At 41.3% G+C, this 13,849-nt stretch overlaps 1 pseudogene; it reads left to right on the forward strand.

Annotated features, from left to right (window-relative positions):
* LOC115113191 (serine-rich coiled-coil domain-containing protein 2-like) overlaps positions 1 to 13,849 on the forward strand; it is a 70,109-nt pseudogene that overhangs the window by 33,830 nt on the left and 22,430 nt on the right.

Here is a 13,849-nt window from a genome sequence, read left to right on the forward strand (position 1 = left end):
ATGATGTGAGATGTCACACTGAGTGCTATTGTGCATGTGATGTTGGTCCGTATTTGACAACATCCAGTGAAATTGCAGAGCACCAAATACAAACTACAGAAATATCTATATTCAAGGTTCACGAAAATATAAGTGTAATACATCAAAATAAAGCTTAACTTCTTGTTAATCCAGCCGCAGTGTCATATTTCAAAAGGCTTTACGGCCAAAGCAGACCATGCGATTATCTGAGGACAGCGCCCCGCATACAAACACATGAAAATCATTTTCAACCAGGCAGGTGGCGACACAAAAGTCAGAAATAACAATATAATAAATGCCTTACCTTTGAAGATCTTCTTCTTTTTGCAATCCAGAATGTCTCAGTGACACAATGAATGGTCGTTTTTAAAAATAAATTCCTTCTTTATATCCCCAAAATGTCAATTTATTTGGTGTGTTTGATTCAGAAATACACCGGTTCCAACTCGCCCAATATGACTACAAAGTATCTAATAAGTTACCTGTAAACTTGGTCCAAATATTTCAAACAACTTCCTAATCCTACCTCAGGTAACCTAAAACATAAATAATCGATCAAATTTAAGATGGGATAAATTGTTTCCAATACTGGATAAAAACAGCATAAAGCGCATTCCACCTGGAGTGACACTTACAAAGAATAGCCATACTTTTTCATTTCTCAAAATAAAATCATTGAACAATTTCTAAAGACTGTTGACCTCTAGTGGAAGCCATAGGAACTGCAACCTGGTTCCTATTAAATAGGGCTTCCGATAGAAACCCATTGGGCAATACTATGCCTTCAATTGTTTTTGTCCTCGGGGTTTCGCCTGCCAAATCAGTTCTGTTATACTAACATACATAATTGTAACAGTTTTAAAACGTTAGAGTGTTTTCTATCCAAATCTACCAATTATATGCATATCCTAGCTTCTGGGCCAGAGTAACAGGCAGTTTACTTTGGGCACGCTTTTCATCCGGATGTAAAAATACTGCCCCCTATCCCTAAGAAGATTTAAACTTAAAAAAGGCAGAACATTTACCGCACTATTCAGTTCAAATGTATTTCTAATACATTTTAAAAACCTTTTCTGGAAGATGTGATCTAAGACCCCTTTACTTATTCCACATTTTTAAAATAGAAAATGGTTAACAAATGTGTATATGCTTTAATTTTATAAAAATATATAGACTAGCTTTCATTTGATACCCAATTTGATATACTCCTGTGAACTTCACGTTGGTGCTCATGGGTCCTTTTACATGGAAATGACCTAACCTCAATCGATTAAATATTTGAACAATGTGTAACCTCAATTGATGAAATATCTAACTATATTTAATATATATGACATGAGAGAGAGATAATCACACTATTCCTATAAATTAGTGGCCAAGAGTCTTAATCTGTTGAGCAGGTTTAGCACCACTGTTTGGACCACTACTGGAGCTAGCTTCGTTTCTAATGGGGACCTGCTGTGCTACTGTGGTCCTGCTGGACCCCCAGTCCTCTGAGTTTGGCTGATGGTTCAAACGTCAGAGTGCCAGGGAAGTCAGCTTGAGTGAGATTTGTTTGAAATATGATCCCAGATTCTCAGTCTATTCAACCAGCCTTTTTCTCCACATTTTTGGGGTAGATTATGAGGCCCGCTCTGCATCCTAGCTGAAACCTGCCGGTGTGAAATCCCATTTCCTCTGGTGCAACGTGCCGTGACTAAGACCTTCTCCACATAAGGGACTTCTATAGAGGAGAGAGAGGGGAAAGAGAAGAGAAGGTGTGTAAGGGCAGAGGGGGAGAAGAGAGAGGTGAAGAGAGTCAGGAGTAAAGAGAGGAAGAGGATGCAGAAAGGTAAAAAGGGAGAGTGAGAGAAGTCAAGAGAATGATAATAGGACTAAGAAATGAGCAGTGGAGAGATCACAGGAGAGAAAGTGTTTGTGTATGTGTGTGTAAGGAGGCAGACCAGCTGGAGAGGTGTCTAAGGTGCCTGAACAGGAGGATGGTTAACAGTTGCAAATTGTTTTATTTATGAATGTATTATTTATTTATTTTCAAGCAAAGGTGAATGGCTTGGTATAGTACCAGAAATCCGAAAAATCAACATGTTAATAAATGAGAAAAAATGAATAAACTTCTAATTACTTCAATAAATATGATAAACTCATTGATAAACTTAATCCTTGCACTGCGTTTGACTAGCCGGAAGCCCAGCCTGCCCTCTGGCACTCCAGCTCTAACTGGACCTGCTCTTATATCATGAAGATGTTGAACAAACCAACATATCAAATAACTTCAACATTCGCCAGTTTACATGTTACATCATTATGATTTTCATATGTAAATCTTTATAATTTAAATAATGTTGACAAATAATATCAAACTTCATAATGGTCTATCTATAAATACACAGGATCACATTTCACTATTAGTTAATTGGTTTATTTGGATCCCCATTTTCTTTTTTTGCCGGAAGCAACAGCTATTGTTCCTGGGGTCCACTACTGACTTGGACGAGTCCACCATCAACAGTGGGGAACCCATTCATGAATGCACCATCACTTTCTTTACAACACGCAGGACGAGACAAAGCGAATGGAATGCACATCAAGGTAAGTACACAGCTCAGCTTCCGAATGAATACAAATGCAGTTAGCGATCAGACATTCACATACAGAGCACAACATAATGACTTCATAATATTAGGTGATCAGTCTAACAATGGACGACAGATCAAATGTGTTGTCTGTTCTGTTACAGCTTGCTGTGTGCCCAGGCTCCAAACACGCATATGGCGCTCTGCTGCACATTACACACATCTGCTCAATAAACAATGAAATAGTAACTTGTATTTCGGGATCATTTCTAATGGATGGTGATGAGGATGAGAACCGTTACAGTGTGGAAGACTGTTCAGTTGGGACCTAAGTATGGATCAGATATTGTATGTTCTTTATCTGTTTTCTATCATGGTTCCCTGCTTTCCTTACCTTAAATAACACATCATCCATTGATGACCACCAACCTCCATTTTATGGGCACATCTTCAATCGCTATTTATAAAAATGTTCATCTGATGTACAAAATTGCCTTGCAATTCATCCTTTGAATAGCATACCGAAAGCAAAAAGGTCAAGAGTACAAATCAATACTTCAAACTTTAACGTATTAATTTGTACTCTAGGCCTCTTTGCTTTTAGGTGTGCTACGCTTTGAATTCAACAACAAGCAGTATAATCAGAGTGCAAACTATTTTAGCTGTAATAATTTTACCTGCTCGCCGTCACATTATTATACTCATTCAAGAGGGATGTTCCTTTAGAGAAATGCATGTGTCTGCTAATCTTTTGTTGTCTCCGACTCTGCGTCTTGTTGTTTTAAATGTCAACCGATGTTTGTGAGATTCAAAACGAGAAGTGTGAGCGTAGAAATTTGGCCACTACTTGTTCACTTTAGCAGACAAAAACTGCCCCAATCATGCCTTTTCAGATGGGGGCATTGTGAGGTGTTTTTTTACATACCCCGACATCCTCTAGAATCTCTTGTAACATTCTCTTGTGAAATGATACGACAAACAGTTGGGTTACTAGCTTGATTATTGTCCTAGATGATGGATGTGTAAACATAAAGTGAATCAAAATTGGAATTTTTATTGAAACCAACATTTGTCTCTCTCCCTCCCTCTCTTCCACTATGCAGGACATTCTGAACAACCTGGACCACCTGGAGCCAGCTGACCTGGAGGATGACGACCTCCTGCTGGATGTGAACCTCCCTGAGGAAGGCTCTCTACACAATGGTGAGAGGACAGACAATAGTGGCTCCAGGTGCAGTCACATACAGTGTTGATTGACCTCTACCTTCACCTTTCCCCAGGCTTGGTGCTCTGTAACAATATGATTGGTTCAGGAGAGCCCTAATCATTACACTGAAAGCCTAATCACTGTGATCAGATCCGGTCACCTTTTGAATGTAGCTCTTCATTCCACTGTGTAATTGTAATCATGTTTCCTTTCCATGTTATATCTAATCATGACACATTCCCTAGCCCTATAACAAGTGCTGATTAGGTAACAAGATAAAGTCATTCCATTTATCGTTTTGGTAAATATGCTTTTATTCTCAGAAACAGCATAATTGTCTTTGTGTGAATTTATGGGTGTGGATGGGCATGCATGCATTTTATTACTATTTATCGGACATCGACCGTGAATCGTGGGCAATGAAGTCTCTCAACTGTATTGTGAATTCAGTGCTGACAATGCTATTTATGGGTAATGTAGTTATTTCTACTGCTCTGAATAGACTTTGCCCAGTGTCAGACCACTGACCAGTCTTGCCAAGGGATTGCTAACAAGGGTCCCTTCATGACCCCAAAACGCACAGACAAACCCAGAGCTTATGTAGTCTTACACACACACACACACACACACACACACACACACACACACACACACACACACACACACACACACACACACACACACACACACACACACACACACACACACACACACACACACACACATTACTGGGGCAGCTGCCCTTTAATTAGAACTAGCTAATGAACGACTATATAAACAGTCACAGCCTTGTTTTTCTGTTTACAGAGTGCTGCAGTGAGTGTGTTGAGTGAGTGTGACAGGAATGTTCACTCTGAAAGAATGTGAATCCAACCAGCATACTTCTCTCCTCCTTTTTGGGAAGAGCCTGTATTTATAGTCCTGTATGTCATAGCGAAGGGTCGTAGCTAAGGGAGAGGAGAGCAGAGAGAGGGTCCAGCCAAGCTCAGCCGTTTGGGGCAGGCATAGAGAGAGGGGAAGAAGGGAGGGAGATTTACTGTTGCATAGTCTTAGGCTCACTCTCCTCCCCTTCCACCCTCCTTTCAATTGACACGCAGGCTGTGCCAGCCAAGCAGGAAGGGGAAAGGAAGAAGGGAGAAGGGAAAGGGAGGCCCTGCTATTTTATCCAGCAGGCAGGCTCTAGCTCCAATGACAGGAGAGGCCCAGTGGTCTCTTCCCTCCCTCCCCAAGCTGGTGACACCCAGCCTGGCCACGAACACAGCCACCCCAGCCTCTCCCTCCCTCTCTGGCCCCAGATCCTAGAGAGTTTCTCAGAAAACAGGGTGGATGAGTTTCTCTAGCCCTTTAAACAGCTGACTGACACTTTAGCCCACACTGTTTTCTCACACTTTCTTATATTTGGATTTCAGTTTTGTACTGTTGAGAACGTGTTTATGGATGTAGCAGAGAGTCTTGGAATGTAGCTGAGCTGAGCTGACTATTTGGACAGGGTCGTCATCAGTTGCGGTATGTGGAGAGAGGCTGGATAAAGTATTTCTTGAGTCCTCAGCTGAAGAAAGTGGCCGACTTTCTGTATTCTGTGTCCTTTGTTTTGCACCACATCATGGTACAACTGCAGTAAGATTCAGTTATTCAAAGACGGGCAATCAATTTTATGCAGTCTGTCTTTTTGATGTTGTCTCGGTTCATTAATGGCTTGTTTGAATAGTGTTGCCAAATATTTATGTCCCTTCCTTTCTTGCTCTGTTTGAAAGGGAAATTGCGTGTCTGTCTGTGTTTTGTGGGTGAGTACGAGTTTGTTAAACTTCTCTCTTGATGTTTTCCCCTGAGAGTCCTACTGACTGTCGGCCTTAGCTTGAGTCTAGAACTGCCGTCTTTGGTTTGATGTCTTATTCAGTACAAATCATACTTCAAGCAATGGAGCAATGTGTGAATGTTTTATGAGATGAAGAACTGCTTAAAGAATCCTTATTTTGCTATGTGATTGTATTCTGACTTTCTGAGTGTGTGTGCTTGTTTGTGGGTAGGTGTGTGTGTAGGAACAAATAGATGTCCTCTAAAAATCTAAACAAATCAAGTTGTCACATGCTTCTCAGGGTTCTACACAAGCTTTTTCCACTGGTGCTTTTCCAGTTGGCAGCAGCAGCACATAACTTGGTTGCACCAATTTTTATATATACAGTGCCTTTGGAAAGTGCCCTTTTCCACATTGTTACGTAACAGCCTTATTCTAAAATGGATTAACTAAATACAAATCCTCAGCAATCTACAAACAATAACCCGTAATGACAACATGAAAAAGTTTTTTGTAATTTAGGGAAAATTATGAAAACTTTAATAAAATACCTTATTTACATAAGTATTCAGCTCCTTTGCTAGCTATTTGTTGATTATCCTTGAGATTTCCTTGAGGTTTCTACAACTTTCTTCCGGCGCCGACAGAGATGGCCGCCTCACTTTGCGTTCCTAGGAAACTATGCGCATTTTGTTTTTTTATGTGTTATTTCTTACATTGTTACCCCAGGAAATATGAGGTTTTATTACATACAGTTGGATATAAGAGCAACGTCAACTCACCAACGTTACGACCAGGAATATGACTTTCCCGAAGCGGATCCTCTGTTTGGTCCACCACCCAGGACAATGGATCGGATCCCAGCCGGCGACCCAAAGCAATGGCGCTACAGAAGGGGCAGACGGAGCGGTCTTCTGGTCAGGCTCCGTAGACGGGCACATTGCGCACCGCTCCCGAGCATACTACTCGCCAATGTCCAGTCTCTTGACAACAAGGTAGACGAAATCCGAGCAAGGGTTGCCTTCCAGAGAGACATCAGAGATTGTAACGTTCTTTGTTTCACGGAAACATGGCTCAGGATACGTCATCAGAGTCGGTACAGCCACCTGGCGTCTTCACGCATCGTGCCGACAGAAACAAACATCTCTCTGGAAAGAAGAAGGGCAGGGGGGTGTGTCTTATGATTAATGAGACGTGGTGTGATCATAACTACATAAAGGAACTCAAGTCCTCTTGTTCACCTGACCTAGAATTCCTTACAATCAAATGCTGACTGCATTATTTAACAAGAGATGTCTCTTCGACCATAATCACAGTCATGTATATCCCACCCCAATCAGACACATCGATGGCCCTGAAAGAACGTCATTTGACTCTATGTAAACTGGAAACCACATATCCTAAGGCTGCATTTATTGTAACTGGGGATTTTAACAAGGCTAATCTGAAAACAAGGCTCCCTAAATATTATCAGCATATCCAATGGCAAAACCCTGGATCATCATATAAAGCCCTCCCCACCCTCCTTTCAGAAAGTCTGACCACGACTCCATTTTGTTTCTCCCAGCCTATAGAAAGAAACTAAAACAGGAAGCGCCCATGCTCAGGTCTGTTCAACGCTGGTCCGACCAATCGGATTCCACACTTCAAGATTGCTTCGAGCACATGGACTGGGATATGTTCCGCATAGCGTCGGACAATAACAATGATGAATACTCTGATTCGGTGAGCGAGTTTATTAGAAGTGCATCGGAGATGTTGTACCCACAGCGTCTATTAAAACATTACCCAACCAGAAACCGTGGATTGATGGCAGCATTCGCGTGAAACTGAAAGCGCGAACCCCTGCTTTTAATCATGGCAAGGTGAACGGAAACATGACCGAATACAAACAGTGTAGCTATTCCCTCCGCAAGGCAATCAAACAAGCTAAGCGTCAGTATAGAGATGAAGTAGAGTCGCAATTCAACGGCTCAGACACGAGAGGTACGTGGAGTGTCTACAGTCAATCACGGACTACAAAAGGAAAACCAGCCCCGTCGCAGATCACAATATCTTTCTCCCTGAGAAATTAAACAACTTCTTTGCTCGCTTTGAGGACAACAAAACCAAAACCAAACCAAAACCTGCAGGCTCTCCTTCACTGCAGCCAAAGTGAGTAAAACATTTAAACGTGTTAACCTTCGCAAGGCGCGTCCTCAGAGCATGCGCAGACCAGCTGGCTGGTGTGTTTACGGACATATTCAATCACTCCTTATCCCAGTCTGCTGTTCTCACATGCTTCAAGAGGGCCACCATTGTTCCTGTTCCCAAGAAATGAATTATCGCCCCGTAGCACTCACTTCCGTCATCATGAAGTGCTTTGAGAGACTAGTCAAGGACCATATCCCCTCCACCCTACCTGAAGCATGGGAGAAACTCCCCAAATGCAGGTGTGCCAAGCTTGTAGCGTCATACCCAAGAAGACTCAATGCTGTCAAAGCTGCTTCAACAAAGTACTGAATACTTATGTGATATTTGTGATATTTCAGTTGTGTGTAGATTGATGAGGGAAAAAAACATTTTAATCAATTTTAGAATAAGGCTTTAACGTAACAAACTGTGGAAAAGTCAAAGGGTCTGAAAAGGCAATGTGTGTGTGTGTGTGTGTGTGTGTGTGTGTATATATTTATTATTTCAGCTTTTATTTCTTTCATCACATTCCCATACACTCAATTAGTATTCGGTAGCATTGCCTATAAATTGTTTAACGTTTCGGGTAGCCTTCCACAAGCTTCCCACAATAAGTTGGGTGAATTTTGGGACATTATTCCTGAAAGAGCTGGTGTAACTGAGTAAGGTTAGTAGGCCTCCTTGCTCAAATACGTTTTTTCAGTTGTGCCCACAATTTTTCTATGGGATTGGCTTTATGATGGCCTCTCCAGTACCTTGACTTTGTTGTCCTTCAGCCATTTTGCCACAACTTTGGAAGTAAGCTTGGGGTCATTGTCCATGTGGAAGACCCACTGGTGACCAAGCATTAACTTCCTGACTGATGTGTTGAGATGCTGCTTCAATATATCCACATACTTTTCCTACCTCATGATGCCATCTCTTTTGTGAAGTGCACCAGTCCCTCCTTGCAGCAAAGCACCCCCACAGAATGATGCTGCCACCCCCGTGCTTCACGGTTGGGATGGGGTTCTTCGGCTTGCAAGCCTCCCCCTTTTTACTCCCAACATAACGATGGTCATTATGGCCAAACAGTTCTATTTTTGTTTCATCAGACCAGAGGATATTTGTCCAAAAAGTATTAGCTTTGTCCCCATGTGCAATTGCAAACCATAGTCTGGCTTTTTTATGGCGGTTTTGGAACAGTGGCTTCTTCCTTGCTGAGTGGCCCTTTCTGGTTATGTGGATATAGGACTCATTTTTACTGTGGATATAGACACTTTTGTACCGGTTTCCTCCAGCATCTTCACATGGTCCTTTGCTGTTGTTCTGGGAATGATTTTCACTTCTCGCACCAAAGTAAGTTCATCTCTAGGAGACAGAATGCGTCTCCTTCCTGAGCAGTATGACGGCTGTTTGTTCCCATGGTGTTTATACTTGTGTAATATTGTTTGGACAGATGAACGTGGTACCTTCGGGCATTTGGAAATTGCTCCCAAGGATTAACCAGACTTGTGGAGGTCTACATTTATTTTCTGAGGTCTTGGCTGATTGTTTTTGATTTTCTCATGATGTCAAGCAAAGAGGCACTGAGTTTGAAGGTAGGCCTTGAAATACATCCACAGGTACACCTCCAATTGACTCAAATGATGTCAATTAGCCTTTCAGAAGCTTCTAAAGCCGTGACATCATTTTCTGGAATTTTCCAAGCTGTTTAAAGGCACAGTGAACAGAAGTATGTAAACTTCTGACCCACTGGAATTGTGATTCAGTGAATTATAAGTGAAATAATCTGTCTGTAAACAATTGTTCGAAAAATTGCTTGTGTCATGCACAAAGTAGATGTCCTAACCGACTTGCCAGAACTGTAGTTTGTTAACAAGAAATTTGTGGAGTGGTTGAAAAACGAGTTTTAATGACTCCAACCTAAGTGTATGTTAACTTCCGACTTCAACTGTACATACACACACACATTGATAATGACCTGGCCTGTGTCCCATAATGTGCCTGCATTCCATACAAAATTCAACATTCACATAAATTTGCCAGTGCCAACTGAAATCTACTGGCCCAAATTTAAAAAAAATCTGACCATAAAGCAAATAGCAGGTGATTTTAGATTTAATTTGCGGTCTGAGAAAATAATCTATACAGGGTTCATACAGACATTTGAAAGTGAGATTCAAGGGCTTTACAAGCACTTAAATTGTAATTTAATTAAGGACCTACATTTTATATGTAATTGTTGTAATAGCCTATAGATTTAAAAACAATCCCCCCAATATGTACGCAAAAAAGTATGCATTACCACTTTAAGAATGCATTTTTTATAATCTATCCTAAATGGTATTAAGTTTGATTTTCACCTTATTTTTTACATTCTAAAATGTCAGAGTAATGTGAGCATTGGGGGGGTGTAAAGTGTTGGTTACATTTTTTATTTGTATTTTTTTGTGGGGGGGGGGGGTGGTCAAGGTGAGGAAGAGGATTATTTAAAGCTGGTTCCACGTTTGGGGTGTCAGGACAGTGAAGAGCTTGGTCTGGGCTTAGCAGGAACTGCCCTCCCGTAATGGTGGGATGGCCAAAAGACCTGAGGTGGCGGAGTGCTCAGATTGGGGTGTAGGATTTGAGCATAGCCTGAAGTTAGTGAGGGGCAGTTCCTCTTGCTGTTCTGTAGGTAAGCAGCATGGTCTTGTAGTGGCTGCGAGCTTCGACTGGAAGCCGGTGGAGTGTTTTCGGAGGAGCGGTGTGACATGAGAGAAATTGGGAAGGTTGAAAACCAGGCGGGCAGAAGCATTCTGGATAAGTTGCAGGTGTTTGATGGCACAAGCGGGGAATTGTTCAGTGTCATCCACATAGCAATGATAGGAGAGACCATGTGAGAATATAGAGACAAGTGACTTGGTGACTAGAGAGAAAACGGCCTAGAACCAAGCCATGAGGGGACACTAGTCGTGAGAGTACGGAAAAAAAGAAAGCGGTCAAGGCGTAGGGTAGTTCTGTGTGAGTGAGACCAGAGTCAATAAGCTGAGTGAATGAGTAGCAGATTTTTTTCAAAGTGGTTGACAAAGTTGCTTGGACTATATGATTTTCTTGGGTTGACACGTTGAAATTATTGCTTGATGTCTTTCACAGAAATCTGTATATCAACAGCTGGTATGGTGTCTATACTGTCCAAGTCCACTTTCTGCTGCGATGTAAAATCACAAAAAGTCAACCTAAATAGAAACTGTTAAAATACTTTGGAAAAGCAGGTCATTTGACAGTCATCCAATGTCTCTTTGGTTTGTAGCCTATGATGGTTTGTAGCCCTTGCCAGGATTTCCTACGGTCCTTGAAAATGTTTTCTAATTGGTCTTTGTACTCTGCTTTGCACTGCTTAAATATTTTTAAGTTGCCTCTGTTATTTTTCCTTTCCTTTTTACTGCCACCTGATTTAAAACACTTTTTTTCTGGTTGAGGAGTTCTTTTAATTTCTGAGTTAACCACAGTTTATTATTGGGGGAGATATTGCCTTCCTTTTTGGGAATAATGAGATCCTCACCGAAACAGATGTACTCAGAGACGATATCCGCTGCCTCTTCCGGGTCATCGGTGCCGTACATCAGAGCTGCCCAATCAGTTGACTCAAAACAATCAGGGAGGGCTTCAGTCCATCTTTTAATCTCCACCTTTTTAGCCTTTTCTCATTGCAGACGTGCTTTGTAGACTGGGATGAGCTGAACCATGTTATGATTGGGTAGTGCCTTGGAAAAATACACACCTGGGATGTTAGCAAAACAGAGGTTCAGAAAGGCTTCATTTTGGGTAGGACATGTAACATATTGCTGATATGATGGTAAGTGTTCAGATAGATTGCACATGTTAAAGTCTCCCAGGATCAGCTTTACTGCTTCAGGTGACTGTCTCAGCCTGGGATACAAGGTCGTGAATCGAGTCGGCAGCTATTTGGGTGTCAGCGTGGGATACGTAAACAATAAAAAAATGGATCTGAAATATTTTCCCATGGCAGGTAGTATGGCCGTAGGTTAAGGGCAAGGAGTTCAATGTCTTTATTACAGACCTTGTGCTTAGTTGTAGTATGGGCAGGATTGCAATAGTTCTCATGGATGATTGCACAAACCCCACCACCATATCTTACCAGAGTCGATGTTTTGATCCATTCTAATAATTGTGGAGCCATGCAGCTCCACAACGGAGTCGGGATCCTGTTCCGTAAGCCAGGTCTCAGATAGACAGATCAAGCAGGATTGTCAGTACTCTGAGAGGTATTTGGTACAAGCCCATAAGTACCTAGCAAAAAGACAGTACTAGACCACAACAGATTAAGACAAACAAATGATACTTATCACTCCTGGAGATATCAGGAGTCCTCTAGCTACAGAAAGTAGCGCAAAACCCTTCAATTGAAATGTCAGGAAATGAAAACGCCTACGTATCTCATAAAATGTTAACATAAATTAAATCACGGAATAATTATATTAGATTTCTAAATTTGCCACCATAACGTCAATGACTTTTCAAGGATCAAAGCGCCTGCTTCCGCCATCAAGCTGTACCGGAGCGCCAAGTCTGGGACTAAAAGCCTCCTGAACAGCATCTACCCCCAAGCCTTAAGACTGCTGAACAGTTACTCAAATGGCTACCCTGACTATTTGCATTGATCCCCTTTTTATTTGCAATGACTCTATGCTGGACTCTACCCACACATACTACACTGACATTCCAACATACAGTTACGTCATTTAGCAGACGCTCTTATCCAGAGCGACTTATAGGAGCAATTAGGGTTAAGTGCCTTGCTTAAGGGCACATTGACAGATTTTTTGTTAATTTGACTCAGGGATTCAAACTAACAACCTTTCAGTTACCGGCACAATGCTCTTAACCACTAGGCTACATATACACACATATACTCACACACTACCTACGCTCACACACAAAACACACACACATGCATATTGATGCCACACACGCACACGCACACTCACACAAAGACACGTTTAAAAAACTTTCACACTCTTCCCAAATGCTGCTGCTACTCTGTTTATTATCTATCCTGATTTCCTAGTCACTTTTATCACTACCTACAGTACATGTACATACTGTACTACCTCAACTACCTCGTGCCTTTGCACATTGACTCAGTACTGGTACTCCTTGTACAGTATATAGTCTCGTTATTGTTATTTTTGGGGGTTACTATTTCCTTTAACACTTTTAGCAACTTTTCCTTACTTTTTAACTCTGCATTGTCGGGAAAGGGCTCATAAGTAAGCATTTCACAGTAAAGCCTACACCTGTTTAATTCAGGGAATGTGACAATTTACATTTGTATTTCATATTCAAGGTAGGCTATTCCATGATGACTGAATTGTGCATTGCAAATATTCAACCAAGACTTTGAATTTAATTGGTTTGCATACCCATTCTTGCCTTAGCATTTACTGGTAGATATCATCACTTTGAAAATGTTTCCTACCGCTGTCGGGTTTCTCTCCACACAACAACCAGCTGTTTGAGAGCTGTGCGCTATTCTGCCCGACAGATTACCTATAGACTATATGTGTGCTGCGTGCGTGATTAATAATCAACATAACGAACAAACAGCTTCTGGAATCTATCTGGGTTTTTTTTTTATAAATGATTTAGCCTGGATTAAAAATACCATTTTTTTTCACTGGCCCAAGCGGGTTTCCAAAACCTCCCCTGCATGTCGAGCCCTAACACACACAGACATGGGTATTCCCGTGCCGTTGTTGCCTCTTCAGAAAGTTGATTTAATTTTGGTCAATTGCATATTACTGTTTGAATAAATTATGATGATAAAAAAAAAGCGAATTGTGAACAAAAAAGGAACGGGACCAGGTAAAAATAAATATATAGATATATTTTTTTAGCAAATCAAATCAAAATTTGTGTTGCACTGCCAAGTCAAATGGTCGCAAATGCAACTGTTTTGGTCACAGTATCGAACCCAGGTGTAGACTAACAGTGAAATGTTTCTCATTTTCCAACAATGTAGGGATAAAGATAAACTCATGGGGCAATATTTGTTTGTGTGTGTACAGGAGTCTGTTTACATGCAACATATAGGACCAC

The sequence above is a fragment of the Oncorhynchus nerka genome, linkage group LG28 (assembly GCF_034236695.1).
Source record: "Oncorhynchus nerka isolate Pitt River linkage group LG28, Oner_Uvic_2.0, whole genome shotgun sequence".
Lineage (NCBI taxonomy): Eukaryota > Metazoa > Chordata > Actinopteri > Salmoniformes > Salmonidae > Oncorhynchus > Oncorhynchus nerka.